The 16,944-nt window shown below is 37.6% G+C and overlaps 1 protein-coding gene across 9 annotated transcripts in view; it reads left to right on the top strand.

Moving 5' to 3' along the window:
• Positions 1–16,944, top strand: part of LOC108701881 (RNA binding protein fox-1 homolog 1) — a 375,478-nt gene that overhangs the window by 353,819 nt on the left and 4,715 nt on the right. The gene's annotated exons all lie outside the window — the stretch shown is intronic.

The raw sequence follows: 16,944 nt of genomic DNA on the forward strand, positions 1-16,944 counted from the left end.
ATAGGCTAACATTGATGCTCGGTAGGTTTTAAGTGGCGAAGTAGGTGGTCAAAGTCTTTTTTAAAGAGACAGTACTTTGACTATCGAATGGTCGAATAGTTGAACGATTTTTAGTTTGAATCGTTCGATTCAAAGTCAAAGTCGAAGGTCGAAGTAGCCAATTTGATGGTCGAAGTAGCCAAAAAAATACTTTGAAATTCGAAGTATTTTTTATCCTATTCCTTCACTGGAGCTAAGTAAATGTGCCCCCCAGTGTTGCTGGTCTTTTTGAATGCTACATACATGGTTTTTCCATGCACCTGGGCACTCATTAGTTAGCGGTGTGCCACCCTGCGCAAATAAAAAAAAATAATATATATATATATATATATATATACATAACATATTATGCTCCTGTGTGTTTACCATACTCTATCTGTCCTTCAATGCCTATATGGCTGAGATTCTAGATATGACACAACTTTATTTCACATTGGCACCGCCCTTCTCTGATCCCCATTATAAGCAACTGTGGAGGGGGAGGGTTAAAAATATTAATGGAATGAATGTCACATTCAAACTGCAATCCCCATAATTCATTGCAAATTGCAGGGTTCTGATAGAGGTTGTGTCCTTATGACATAATCTTTGGTGGGGGGAGGGGGGAGAATCAGAGTGACTGGGAATCGGAGTGACTGGCTCCTCCATAGGGACTTCAGATCTGGAGTCATGCCAGGGGCAAGTTTGTCAGGAAGGAGGAGCATGACACCTTGTCACAGACTATGCTGCTTTTGAGTTTGGCTGCATGGGATTAGCAAAATATTTGGTTGAGGATGCAGAGGTGAGATAAGGCTATTGTTTCATTATGTAATAGGTTTAACTCTGAAAAAATATTGTATTAATTTTTATTGTTAACTTTACTGTGTAATACTTAAAAGATAGAGAACACTATATCTAATGACAGTTCTCCTTTAATATCTAGCAGGAATTCAGTTGATAAAGCCACAGCGTTTGGATCCCCTTTAAAAATCCCCCATAATATATATATATATGATAATTACATAGCTTTTTATAACCCATGGGATTGCTACACCTAAAGAATGGCATGGGTTCTCCAAAACTACACAAGGCCATTACAGTTGCTATAGTTGCTAATTTAAAACAAAACAAAACAAATTTCTGTTTTTGGCTGATTTGCTTTTTAATAAAACAGTACTCTGAACTTGATGATAACTCAGCTAACATACAATAAATCCGTGTTCATAGCAAAACAATGTATTTGCTTTTTTAAAAGCATTGTGCTCCAAAACATCCTTATACAGAAATATATGTTAGAATAGTTATAACGCAATTACTTTTATAGCATGGTTTTTAAAAATAAGTTGGGAAAAATGCATGATTTGTTCTCTCTTGGGACCCCAGTGTATGTAATTCTGTTACAGTATCTTCAGTACTGAAAAGTTTCAAGCATTGCAATAAAACAACAGGAAATCGATAGTTTCTTATTTTCTGGTTTTCTCTACTTCATTATATATATTTTGTTTGATAGACTTATACTGTGTGCAAGTAATTATTAATCTTTAAGATATAGATTTAAGGTTGCATTTACTCTTCAAAGAAATTACACTAGCCAGGCTTCATATAAATGTCATGCTAGTTACCTTATTCCAATATTCAATCAGCTTGATATAGCATCTACTATATAGTAGTAACAGCATATCATTGTTTATTATTACCACCTATGAATAAGTTGAGCACATAAAACAACATCCAACATTTGCGTGGTTTTACATTTTTTTAATAACCCAAACTACAGAGCAAAGCACTGTGCTGTTCACAAAAGCAATTGTATCATTACACAATCATCTATACTTATGTCTTGCACAAAAGTATCCAGTTTGTCAGCTTTTATGTTAAGATACAGTGCGCAAAGTATTAGATTTACAGTACAAACACAAGGAATTACCTTAAGGTGTTGTTACTCTGGGATTTCCTCTGCATCTTGTACTTAAACTTGCAACTCAATGCACCTGAAAATAGCATGCTAATTTAATTTCCAGTTCCCTGAGTATTTCTGCACCAGGATGATGCAATTCCCACTCCACTGATAAAATGCATCAAATATTACAATTATTCTGTGCCAGTTAAAAGCAACTGATGTTATGATCATGCAACTTTAGCCATAGCTAAATCAGCCAATCATTAAAAGGGAATTTTGTCTATAGCCACTCCTTGCACTTGTGCATTTTGAAGAAAATTACATCCAATTTGCATTGAAGCTTATGCACACTTTAATGCACTGGCCATTATTAGGCCAGGCATTGTGTGTAAAAAACAGGTGAAAAAGCAACGTATGCTCCAAATAATACTTTGCATATTGCACTTGCTCTCATAAGTGAGCTGTTGCAACAAATCTAGCATTTCTGATGCTTACACAGCTTAATGTTGACCCATTCATTTGAAACAGGCCCAAACCCTATGTCACTCCCTTTAGGGAGAACTAAACCCTACCCTCCTCCACCCCTTCCACGTCCTGCTCCACTGCCCCCTCCAAGATCCTTCCCCGCAGCATCTGTTCTTCTGAGAAGTTGACCTGTATCCTGGTCTGCTAGAAATTCGCAGAGTTCAAACATCTATTGTCTGTCAATGATCCTCTTCTGTTATCATGGCAAAATGGATTTTGTGGTAGCATGCACAGTAGCTGATTCAGGACAAAGATTTAACTGCACATGCTCCTCCAAGATCCATGTCACCATGTGGTCACTATCTCTATGAACCAATAAGATGTAGAAATAAGAAATAAGATAAATGGGCTTCTGTCAAGTAACTAGGGAGATTAACTAGTATAGATTTAAAGCTATATATATATATATATATATATATATATATATATATATATATATATATATATATAGTGAATAAAGTACCCCCTCTTGAAAAATATAAGGATATTATAAGTTACCGAGGAGTTTCATGACCATATAAAAACACGAGGCCGAAGGCCGAGTGTTTTTATACAGGTCATGGAACTCCGAGGTAACATAATATCCTCATATTTTACAACTGGGGGTACTTTATTAATTATAATACACAAATTTTAGTGAGTCATGTGACAGAAATTACATCACTACTCACCGTTTATAACTGATGACATCACTACTCACCGTTTATAAGGATATAATTTACAAGATATTCATGGCTTTTGTGTATTATATATATATATCATATGTTGAATACGTTTTCTATACACATTGTTTTTATGATTCTGAAGTCATCAATCATCAAAGATCAATCTAGATCTAGTGCATAGCAAACAGTGACGGTCATTTATAAACTTTGCACAAGGCAGATTGGTTCGCAAAGTGAATATATTTGCCCTGTGCATGGTTATATTTATAAAGCTGAATAAGTGTGGTGCAAACAGAATTGCACATTTTTTTTCACAATGCGAATGTCTATAAGAGCTTTTTAAATATGTAAAAAATTCACAAATTGCGAATTATGCGCACATTCTGCGATTGAATTACACCACAACTTTGGTTGACCTGTATCCTGGTCTGCTAGAAATCCGCAGAGTTCAAACATCTATTGTCTGTCAATGATCCTCTTCTGCTATCATGGTGGCAAAATGGATTTTGTGGTAGCATGCACAGTAGCTGATTCAGGACAAAGATTTAACTGCACATGCTCCTCCAAGATCCATGTCACCACTCTAACTAATTGGTATGTGTCTACAGAGACAATCACATTACTTTAGATACATGACTGTAGTGCGAATATTATGAGTAAATGTCATGTGTGGCTATTTGCCTTGCAATGTCTTAGAATTTAAAGCAGGTAGAAGTTCTATCATCCCTTGTGTATTATCTAGTAATCATTAGGCTGCAACATTGTGTCTCTATCAACAGTAAAAGTCAGATCTCATCATAGTCTTCTATTATCCAAAACTGCACAACAAGCAACAATTTTTTCTTTTTAGATCAGTTTGTAGCTACTCCACCTCTCATGTCCCTCTTTCCTAAGCTCCCTAAAATGTAAACTTGCTCTTATCGAGAGCTTGCACTTAGCAGAGAGTTTACTTGCAAGTGACTAAGCTTTTTTTTCTTAATATGCATGATTTAAAATGTAATTTCACAATTTAATGTTATTATATGGTTTGAAACGGTGCTGCCCATTTCATTCAAATGCATTTATCTCTACTCAAATTTATTTATCTCTATGGAAATCTGCTACATTCAATTAAATCTGCAAAACTAGGTATATGGCTTTTGTGGACAGGCATCTGCAGCATGATTTTGCAAATAGAAATATACTGTATAGTCAAATCTATATTGCATTTCTGAAATAACATTTGACTTTGAAGGTAAGCTTTTATTTATGACTTTGCCAAAGTGAGGGGCATTTGATCAGGTTACTTGGCAGAGCTCTTGTAGTCATGTGTTTGATGATCACAATTGATGTGTCAGGTCATATATTGGTTTAATATCTTGTCTGATTAAGACCAGTAAGAACTAGGTTGGAAGTTGACCCCATGATCTCTGTCATTCAGGCAAACATCAATTCTCATAAGGATACAAACTAGATGTATGGACTTAAAGTTGTTTAAAAGCCCTTTAATTATTTTTGCAGTATATGATACAGGGTATTTTAGTTTAGTGCAAGTAAATTCTAAAGGGCTGATTTATCAATGTTCAAAAATATTTACAGAGTTTTCAGCTTGTTAGAGCTAAGCTCATAAATTTGAATTCTAATTTCAAAACTCATATTTTAGAGATTTATTATGTGCAAAAAAAATTGAAAACCTCTAATGTAAAAATCTGGCATTAGTGATCGGTGAATCTGATCCATTTTACTTCAACAGAAAGCAACAATATTTAGCTTTTTAATCTGGATATTAAGAAGTATACAAATCTGTCGAGTTGAGTGTGATACACTATGCTGTGCCCCTTTTTCGTATTAACTATAGATTGAATTTATTTACAGATAATTAAGAAACCAAAATATATTTCATTCAGAATAATAAAGAAATGGCTTTAGGTGCATTATCTCACTGTGTATTCGTATACTGCTGAGATGACAATAAAGTTAACTTTGACCATTGACTTTTATTTTAGCTATTACAAGGTTTATCCACTAAGTGATCATAAAATATTATAGGTTGTATTATGAATGAAATTGAACCAAGCTTGCAAACGATATTGCAGTAGCAATGCTTAATTTTACCTAAGTGCCAGAATTTACTGGATGTTCAAAAGTTATATTAATATATTGGATGGGGTTCTAAAGTTAGATTGGTATATGCAGCCATGGCAGCTGCACTAAGAGGTCTGGATCCTCTACAGCAGAAATGGATCAGGGAAAAAATTAGCTTGAATCCCTCTTCAGTATTGTCCTTCACTTAGGCTAGCAGAGCCTAGTTCAGAGCTATTCCCTTTTATCTCTCCTAGTTGGAGCACATGCTGCTGTTGCTAACTATTCCTGACTTGCTCACTTGCTCACATCCCTTGCATGCTATACATTATCTAGTCTAATATAATGTGCTATACAGTATCTTGTATGCACAAGAGGAGCATTCCATATATGGTGAATGGGGGCGTGTTTAGCAGTGTGAGTCGCAAGGGATAGTGAGGAAACTCTGTAGAGCTGCTGTCAGGGATCTGAGAGGATCTGTTGCAGTTTTAAAAGTTTGCTGAGACGGATTACTCTGCTGCTTCCATACACCGCTCTGTACCTGTTAATCTGAGGCGACATGGCTATGGAGGTATGTAAGAGCAGTCTTTCCTGCCGGCGGGGTGCAGTCAGTGTAAGCTTCACTTAGATATGTGTAGTTAATATACACGGCGATCTTCAATGTTTTTAATGATTTTTAACTTTGCACGTGGCACTATGGCACACAGGTCACGGAGTATATATACACACTGGATGGTTATTTATGTATTATTTATTTTTTAACTATGATGATGAGCATTGGGGCACTGATTGGTTACAGAGTACACACTCCCACTCCTTGTCACTTCCCTTTTGGCGTGCAATGGGGGTATTTAAGTTTGTTTGGTGGTATGCACAATTTTTTTGTTCCTGAAGACGGCTCCAGCGGTTTGAGCCGAAACGTTGAATAAAAGGTTTTCTATTTTTGTATAAAGACCTGTTGGTGCGGTTTTTCTCTCTTGCCTATGACTATTGACACATGTAACCAGCACACAGGCATTGCTTTTTTCGGTTATCCGTGTGCACTGTACTCAAATTTGCTATATATATATATAACTCAAACAAGGTTCAATTTGAGGAGAAAAAAACCCTCCAAATTCAGTTCCAGTTTTTTTTACATAAACTTCGAGTTTTCATATGATAAACAGTGAGATTGTTTTTCTAAACTGAATTGCATCTCAAATTGAATCTATTGAATCCATGAGTTTTCACATGATACATCTTTTTCTCACTGAATTGAATATGATCCTATGTTTGATAACATTTATGCTGTTTCTGGAAGAATTTCTCAATTACTTTGATACCAAATCTTCAGTTTATCTACTTACTTTATTGCTATGTTGAAGTCACTCACAAAGTTACAATTTGCTTCTATAGTGTACTTGTATAAATGTTTAATTTGAAGTATATGTCCTGGACTTGTATTTATTTCAGCATGTCAGCCTTAACCATTATATAAACACATAAAATAAATACAAAAATATCCGTATTCCCTGGGGCCCCAAATGTGTTGGTAAGTGAGTATAAAGGGGTTGTTAACCTTTAAATAAACTTTCAGTATGATGAAGAGTTATAATCTTAGACAAGTTGCAATTCGTTATAATTTTTTATTATTTCTGGTTTTTGAGCTTTTTATACAGCGGCTCTCCGGTTTTCAGTTTTCAGCACTCTGGTTGCTAGGGTCCAAATCTCCATAGCAACCATGCATTGGTTTAAATAAGAGACTGGAATATGAATAGGATAAGGGCTGAATAGAAAGATGAGTAATAAGAAGTAGCAATAAGTATAAACATGTAGCCTTATAGAGCATTTGTTTTTAGATAGGGGTTAGTGACCCCAATTTAAAAGCTGAAAAGTGTCAGAAGAAGAAGACACATAATTCAAAAACTATAAAAGAATAAATAATGAAGATCAATTTAAAAGCTGCTTAGCATTTGGTTAAGTTAACTCTAATGGGTATGCTCTTGAGCTCTAACACTTGCACCCCAGGGTTTAATAAATTACCCATTTCATGTTCTTTAGAAATGAAGCAACATTTTCAAGTTCATACTAACTGAACATTTAGAGACATATTTAGGTAATTTGCCAAAAAAAAGTGTAAAATAAAAATTGAATTTATCAAGGTGTGTTTTATTTTATGCCATGCAAAAGCCAGATTTGCTGCTGTTATTTTACATTGCTTCTGGCAGAAGACACTCTAAGAAAAAACAGGTAAAAAAATGCACAACATTTTTTACAGTTTATTTTTACACCGCAAAGCTTGGTGATGTGTGGAAAATTATCCTGCCGGTTTTTACACCACATAATAAATATACCTCTTACTGCAAGTGCTTTCAGGGCACTTTAATTAATTTGTGTTAGGAATCCTTTAATCATAAAATACACAGTAAGGGCAGAGCCACGCTGCTATTTTGGGAGATTAGTCGCCCATCGACAACTTGCTTCTTCTTCGGGCGTCTAATCTCCCCAAACTGCCTTCCCACTTGCTAGAATGTGTTTTCTGTGGCTTTTACTATGAATACTCCTTAACTGATAAAAACACAGTCAATCCTTTTTTAGCCTCACTGCCATTATCATTTTGACAGCATTCTCTGTACAGTTCTAGGTCAGTTCACACGGCTGGTCTAATGTGACACCATGACAAGATTAGGTTAATCTCGGGATTATGATTTAGATACAGTATGGAGATTCTGCAAACTGAAGCTCTTTTGATCATGTGAAAGTGAGAATACTGTAAAATAGTTTGCACCTATTTCAAACCATGTGCCACTGCATGCCTTACCACATCTATGTGATTTGATGAGTATTTTCCTGATTAAAAAACAATTGTGATCAAAAAAGAAGCCCATAGCACATTGATATTTTCATAGCTTTAAAATACAGTTTACAGTACTATTTTTCAAATTTTTTCAACTATATTTCAATTTTGAGATTTTCTATACAGTATTATTTAAGCAAAATAAGATTGCTTTTATTTTTTTTTACTTATGAATCTTACCATAAAGCAAAAAAATAGTATCACTTGCAACAGTTTTAATTAAAGAAGCAACATTTTGTTTGATTCCACTTCCTTTCCCCAATCGAATAAAGTTCAAAACAACTTAAACTATCAAATGATTGTTGCAAGCAAACAGGTCCTATGTAGTGATAAGCAACATTTTTTGCCAAGTTTCGTAGCAAAAATTGAAGATTCTAATAGGTGAAAAAATGTGTCGCTAGTTAAAAATTTGTCTCACATTTTGTCACCTATAGACTTTAATGCATTTCGGTGAATTTTTGCCAACAAATTTGTGAAATGGGCCAGATTCATCCATCACTAGTTCTATTCCATAATATTTACACACACACACACACACACACACACACACACACACACACACACACACACACACACACACACACACACACACACACACACACACACACACACACCACACACACACACACACACACACACACACACACACACACACACACACCACACACACACACACACACACACACACATATATAACATAATAAATGACCTGACAAAGGGATACGTAAGCTTTAAATAAAATTCTCAAAAGCCATAAACCAATATGACATGTAAAATGGCCTTTGAGGCATTATGTACATTTGCTTAAAGTGGAATTATTTCATAGCCCACTGTTTTTATTTCTGAAATACCTACAGATGAAGCCATGATTTGTTTGTTAAATGTGCCGTGACTCAAGATAAACTGAAGAAACTGTGTTATCTAAAGTCATCTAAACTCATTTAATGCATTTAACCTTTTCATTAGCATACCAAAGCACCATTGTCCACAAATGGTGAACTCTTTAATTAGATGGAATGCTGTAAAGCAATTTTCTGCGTTAAATGGGATAAGTGTGTTAAACACACAAAAAAGTGGCTTCATTTGTACCAACACATATTGAAGGTATTATAAAATAACAGAGGCAGATGCTAATCACTCAATGATGATGTTAGTGCTGCATATACATTTCATTATAGGACTGCCAAATCATAAAGAGGAACCATATAAACTCACAGTTAAGACAATAGTCTCCTCAAGATTGCTAGCAAGATCATGAAAAGATCATCAAAAGAGGTCCACTGTACTGGTTTCATTTAGTAGGCATTTTAACATATCTTTTATGCAGGGGTTTTCTCCCCTGATAATTATAATTTGCTATTTTATATCCCTTACCTAAAATATATTAATTCTAACGTACAACATTCAAGGCTAGCAAAACCTGTTGTGAAGATAGATATAAAAATATGATTTTTCAAGACATGCATAGTTGACTAGTACGGAAGAAAGGTTTACTTTGTTTTTCCATCTTTCCAAAATGTGTAACGAAACTTATCAGTAGGAAGAAAGCAAGTTTAAGTTTTTAATGTATCCTGTTTTTACTGCTGATATACTTAAAAAATGTAATTAGTCTTTGCAAGTAACGCAATCAGTTGATTGCTGCATTGCCACATTTGGTTAATGTTTAATGATTTGTCTGTCTGTTATGGCTTTTAGTTCTTCCCTTGTACAGATATGGGATCTGTTATATAGGAAGCTCCGGATTACTGAAAGGTTGTCTCCCATAGACTCCATTTTTTTTGTATCAATAATTTTTATTGAGGAAATCGTGCATAACAACAAAGTCGGCAGCATTGTTACAGGTACTACATAAATACAGGTAGTATCGAAAATGTTTCTGTAGCGAACAATAAAACAGCTGTAGCCAACCGTAACAACAAGCATAGTACAGAGCATGAATACTGAACATGTGTCAAGGCTAAATAATACAAAGAATAAACAGTACACGTTTCCCTTTTTACATAGAATGCAAGAGAAAAAGGAAAAGCTACAAAACATAGGGCCGAGAAAAGAAAAGCAAAAAGAAAGAAAAAAAAGGGAAAAAAAAAAAAAAAAAAAAAAAAAAAAAGGGGGGGGGTGAAAGTCCACTGCCGTAGCAACCCAGGTTATATGAGTGGGAATTAATCAATCAATATCTGCCCACCTAGAAACATTGCAATCTGTACTCAGTAAACTAGTGCCGATCGATTAAGCCCAGTCGGATAGCGGTAGGTGATCCAGGGGTCCCAAACCTTCGCAAATTGGTCCTGCTTGTCTAATATTATGCTCGTTAACTTTTCCATAATAAATACTCCATCTATCCTAGTTTTCACATCAGAAAAAGCCAAAGTCGGAGTCAGCCAAGCTTTTGCTATCACCTGCTTCGTTGCCGTGAAAAAATGTGTAATTAAAGAGTGTTGGGCTCGAGAGACTGCATCAATTCTCCTATGTAAGAGAGCGTCAGCAGGCCGTTTGGGTAAATTAACTTGCAGGACAGAATATATCAAGTGATACACCCGGATCCATAGGCGACGTGCCCTGGTACAATGCCAAAAGATATGGGCCATCGTTCCAGTCTCGGAACAGCCCCTAAAACAATTAGGGCTAGTTTGGGGGTTCCATTTAGCAACGCGACTCGGAACTAAGTACCATCTGCTGATAACTTTTTATACAGTTTCCTGAGCTAATACATTGGTGGAAGCACGTTTGGCACTCAAGAAAATATCCTGCCAGTCTCGATCTTGCAACGTCAACGTCAGTTCCATATTCCATCTTTGCACAAATTTTAGAGAGGTGATGGGCTTGGTATTAACGCATTGATGGTATATGTAACTAAGGGAGCCTTTCATACGTGGGCGATGGAGACATAACGCTTCAAAAGAAGTGTTAGAGCCAAAGGAGCATTTCTTCTGCACCGAAGACAAATAGTGTCTGATTTGATGATACCTATACAATTCCCGATCTGGGACATCATATCTATCCTTCAAAACTGACCAACTTATTATGTTACCATGTAGTATGAAATGCCGTACGTGTGTAAAGTTATTATTACTCCACCAACGGAACTGAGTCGGTTGAAGCCCAGGCAAGAAAATCGGGTTATCAAATAAAGGCGCCATCGGTTGGTGTTTAGAGATCCAAAGGGGATTAACTTTAATTTTGCGCCATAGAGACAATGTATGCTGTATAGTTGGAAAAGTCACTGACCTATGCGAATGCTTATGTGTCCAAAGAAAATCCCCAGAGAATTACATTGACATATAGCCTGTTCCAGCACAACCCACTTGGGAGGCCGAAGGGGAACAAACCAGTTCAACATTTGCGCCATCTGAGCAGCCATATAATATTCACGAAGGTTTGGGACACCCAAGCCCCCCATGGTTCTATGCCTATATAATAGGCTCCGAGCAAGTCTAGGCCGTTTATTGTTCCAAATGAACCTAAGACAAGCATTTTGCAATTTAGATAACCAATCAGCTGGTGGTGCTAAAGGGAGAGTACGAAACAGATAAAGAATCCGAGGTAAAATACTCATCTTTATAATATTAACCCTGCCAAACCACGAAACTGAAAAATTCTCCCAAGACTTCAGGTCATCCATGAGGCGTTTAATGAAATTTCTATAATTAACGTCACAGAGCGTGCCATAAGAATCTGTAAGGTGAATTCCTAGATACTTAATAGACGTATTCGTCCAGGCGAAATCAAAATTGAGCTTCAGCAATTTTATCATACTAGGAGACATATTAAGAGGTAATGCCTCAGATTTAGACACATTAATCTTCAGACCTGAAACCCCGTAGAATTTATCCAGGACATTAAACAAATTTGGCAGAGATATCAAAGGTTTCGACAAAGTCAATAATAAGTCGTCAGCATATAAACAACATTTATGTTCTTGGTCTTCCACACAAATCCCAGAGACATCCCGGTTTTGTCTTATCAAAGCTGCTAAATATTCCATTGCCATCACAAATAAAATTGGTGACAAGGGGCACCCCTGTCTGGTACCCCGTGCAATTACAATGGGGGGAGTAAGAAATCCTTGATGTTTTATTTGAGCTGTGGGGCAGTCGTACAGAGCCCGGATAGAAGACAGGAAAGTCTCTGGGAACCCATAGCGAAGCAGGACATACTTAAGAAAATCCCAGGACAGAGAATCAAAGGCTTTCTCTATATCCAGTGAAAGGAGCACTGCAGGAGTGCCCCCTGCACTGGTCCAAGAGATTAGATCAATAGCTCTGCGAATGTTATCAGAGGGTTGTCTATTAGGGACAAAACCAGCTTGATCACTGTCCAATAGATCAGATAAAAACGTATTAATCCGTTTAGCCAGAATTTTCCCTATTAATTTCATATCATGATTCAATAACGTAATCGGTCTGTGGTTTTCGACTAAGTTACTATCCTTATTGGGCTTGGGAATAGCCGTTATGAAGGCTCGAAGAGAATCTGGGACAAACCGGTCTCCTGCTCTTATGGAATTAAATAAGTTCACAATATGCGGGGTTAATTCTTTAATAAAAGCCTTGTAATATGGGCCTGTGAATCCGTCAGGACCCGGAGCTTTTTGTGCCTTCAAGGATTTAATAGCCCACTGCACTTCCTCAGCAGTAATGGCCTGATCCATATAATCCCTTTGATCCACAGTTAACGCGGGGAGCCCTATATCCCGAAACAATAAATCTGCTTTACATTCATCAAAATTCGTATGGTGCTTGTAGAGTTGTGAATAAAAGTCTCGAAACGACTCCGCTATTTTCTGGGGATTTGCCGTAATGGCCCCTGTTTTAGTTAGGATGCTATGCGTAGGGGGTATTTTGTTAATGCTCCGTAGTTTATTTGCTAACATGGTATCAATCTTATTAGCTTTAGTATAAAATCTGTGTTTCAGCCATCTAAGCTGTTTCTCAGTTTCTTCCATAAGGTACAAATTCAATTCCGTTTTAAGTTGTCGGATGTGTCGGGAACCAGCAGCACTAGGTTTAGTTCGAAAGGACTGTTCCGCCAATTCCAGCTGACTTGACAATTGGCGGACCCGTTCCTTTTTTTCCTTTTTCTTTCTGGAACATATTTTAATAAGAATGCCCCTAATGTAGGTTTTATGAGCCTCCCAGATTACTGACTGCCTGAGATCCGGAGTGTCATTGATCTGAAAATAAGAGGTTAGCTCTCCCTCCAGTTGCGTGCGCACCTGTGGGTTCGTAAGAATGGCTTCATTCAATCGCCAAACAGGAGCTGCTTTGGGGGATTGTAAATTTTGTATGGTTATTCTCACAGGATTATGATCAGACCAAGAACACACCGGAATCCGAGCAGAAGCTACATTCGCGGTTAAGGAAACACTGAGCAACACATAATCAATCCTAGAGTATGTCCCATCAGGATTAGAGTAGAAAGTATAATCGTTCTTAAAGGGGTTGCACTCCCTCCAGGCATCAGCCAGACCCATAGACTGCAATTTAGTACGTATAAGTTTAGACAGAGGTTCAACATATTTCTTATTGGGGTTCAGTGGATCAAACCTATCCCGTCTAGCATTCAGTGTTGCATTAAGATCACCTCCAATTATGATTTGCCCTTGAGCATGCTTAGACAGTGACAAAAAAAATCTGTTATAAAATTTACTCTGTGTGCTATTGGGACTGTAGACCGATGCCAAGGTGTAGAGTGCCTCCCCTATAGTGCATACAATTATCACAAAATGACCCTGTGGGTCCGGTATACATTTCAACAACTTAAATGGCAAATTTTTATGAATAAAAATTCCAACCCCTTTCTGCTTCTTTTCCGCATTAGCCAGAAAAACATGAGGAAATTGTACATGGAAATACTTAGGCTGTGAAACTTTAGAAAAATGCGTCTCTTGGAGGAAAAGTACCTGTACGCCCATGGACAGATAGTAGCGGAATGCCAGTGAGCGTTTGTGAGGACTATTCAAGCCCTTCACATTGTGCGTGAGAAATACAGCCATCGGAAAGTTGAGTAGTGACGCATAAAAATTACGTACAGAATCCAGGAGCAATAAAGCATGTCAGGCCGGTCCAAGATAACATAGTTCAAGGCAGTGGTCAATGCAGAAAAATAAAAAAAAAAAAAAAAAAGTAGCGAAGCAAAGAAAAACAAAACAAGAAACAAAAAATACTTAACTGAGATAGTAAACAAATCCAAACTGCAGGCCAGTATGGATTCCAAATTTGGCCACGAAATAGGGGCCACAAAAGCGTGTTCCGCCATGTCTGAGAAAAACTCCTCTAATGGCAGCATCACCGATGGTGTGGTGTAAAGGTGAGAGGGGAAACGTCCTCCCGTCCAAGGGATTGTCTCCTGAAGAATTGTCACAATTCCTAAAAGCGCCAATTTAGCTTATGAAAGGTGCCTATGTGTTGGAGCCGATGTCGACGTCCTGTCTGCGGGTCGTCCTCCGCGGCGTCTGTTCCCATAAAGTGGCCAACGGGCCCTGTGACGATTCATGTGGCAAGCTAGGCATCTTACTCGGGCTACCAGTAGCGATGTCGGTCTCAAGAAGCTGTAACGCCCGAAGAGTGGATAGGCCTTCCTCTGATGACTTGACAACATGCTGTTTGTTGTTGTAATTGAAGGAGAGCTTAAATGGGAACCCCCAACGATACAAAATTTTGTGCTGTCGAAGAAGTTGTGTGATAGGGCGCATTGCTCGCCGACGCTGTATAGTTACACCTGCCAAATCAGAGAAGATTTGATATGGATGGGAGTTATAGGTCAAATCAGCAACACCTCTGATTGCCGCCATAACAGTTTCCTTAGTGGCGTAATAATGGAATCGGAGAACAATGTCTCTAGGTATCCCACCATCTCTCCTGGGGCCCAGTGCCCTATGCACTCTGTCCAGCTCTAATCGGTCCTTAGGCAACTCAGGAACCAACGTGGCCAATAGCGCGGGAATGTCGGTATGCAGGTCCTTAACATCTTCACTGAGCCCCCTTATGCGAATATTGTTTCTACGGGACCTGTTCTCGTAATCTTCTAGTCGCTCCAACAAATCATCATGCTGGGCAGATAAACGGGCAATAGAAACATCGTGCGCATTAACTTGAACAACGACTTCGTCAAGTTTCGACTCAATCTGATCGGTGCGGTGGCCTAATTCCCGGATCTCCCGTGTAAGTTGCGCAGTTATGTAAGCGGACATTTCCTCCAGCTCAGTATGTAATAGTGTCTTAAATTTATGGAGGAGAGTTATGTCGCTAATGTGTGGGGAGTCCTGCACCGTGCCCGAAGAAGCGCTTACCGGACTATCCGTTGGGACATCGTCAGAGTGCGCAGGTGAAGTCGGGCTTGGCGCCGCCATCTTGGGAGTGTCCACAGCCGCAGCGTTCGAGTCAAAGAAGTCTGTTAGCGGTTTCTGCGTAGCTCTCTTTTTGGGTTTAGTTTTGCCAGATCTGGGCATGCTGCCCCAGAGGTTGGTGTACTTCGGCAGCCAAAAGGAGCAGGTTTAGGGAGCTTTTTAGGTGCTATATCCTTGGTCCGGGACGGAGCGATGTGCCTGCACGTCTGCTCACGGTCGCATCACGTGACGTCTCCCCATAGACTCCATTTTATCAAAATTTTTAAAAATGATTTCTTTTTTCTCTGTAATAATAAAACAATAGCTTGTACTTGGTACTAAAATATAATTAATCCGTATTGAAAGCAAAGTCAGCCTATTGGGGTTATTTCATGTTTACATGATTTTCTAGTAGACTTAAGGAATGAAGATCTAAATTAAATAAATATTCAGTATCCGGAAAACCACAGGTCCCAAGCATTCTGTATAACAGGTCCCATACCTGTATTAAGTTATGCAACATAGGTTGGTGCTTAATTATTTTCCATTTCTTTCCTAAGAAAATAAATTGAGAGTTGTAATGATTTAATATTAATTGACAGGATAAATATGTTTGATGTGTTTTTAATTGAGAAAGTACCATCCCAATCTATGCAGACAATGTGTTTTTGTAAGATATTATAGTAAACTATGCCTAAAATGACAAAACAAAAAATACTTTGAATAAGTTTAAGTTCACACTCCAGTGTATTTGGTGTATTTGTGGGATGCATTTATTTTAGCCTGGTTTGTTGAGATTGGTGTGTTTTGTTCATCGCTAGATTTTTTTTTTACAGAAGAGTAGTGAAGGGCGAATTTATTCATCAGGCGCGAATTCCCACAATTTGCCTCCGGCAAATAAATTCACGAAACCGTCGCTGGCATCCATTTTTTTTCTTCCAATGACAGCGCATTTTGCAGTTTCACGAATTTCGCTGGAAATTTGCGAATTATTCAGAAAAGCAAAACGAAACAGATTAGCCCATCACTACAGAAGAGTTTGATTATGCAATATTCCATAAACCTAGGTTATTCCAATTATTTTATTAAAACACTTGTATGCCTCACATGTCTCTGAGAAACTACAGAGCTTTAGTTGCAAATGCATTTGCACGACGGCCACAAGGGACTCTTTAAATGTCTTGTTAATGGCATAAATTCCTTCTGTTATGGCTATTAATGAATAGAATATTTTTCTAAATATCTTCCTTATAGCCTAGTAAAGAAGTTTATCATACTTGAACTTTTCACGGCCATTCAGGGGATGGTTAAGGTACTGTAAATCAGTGGTGGGCGGAAGAACATACAGCAACCGAACATGAATTAACTCTGATGAGGGCATCCTGTATTGTTTAATACAATTGAAAGCTTTCTTAAATTAAATCAACAATATGTGTGTTTTATGTATGGAACACAATAAACAAATAATAGGGGAAGCATGAACCAAGTAAATAATGGATATGATAGAATAAGCGGGATAAGAGGCAAATACTGTGGGATACGTGATAGTAGGATAGTTGCAATTATTTAGAATGTGATTATCATAACCATTCAAACAAGTGGAAAGCCTGGCTTC

This window comes from Xenopus laevis, chromosome 9_10L (genome assembly GCF_017654675.1).
Source record: "Xenopus laevis strain J_2021 chromosome 9_10L, Xenopus_laevis_v10.1, whole genome shotgun sequence".
NCBI lineage: Eukaryota > Metazoa > Chordata > Amphibia > Anura > Pipidae > Xenopus > Xenopus laevis.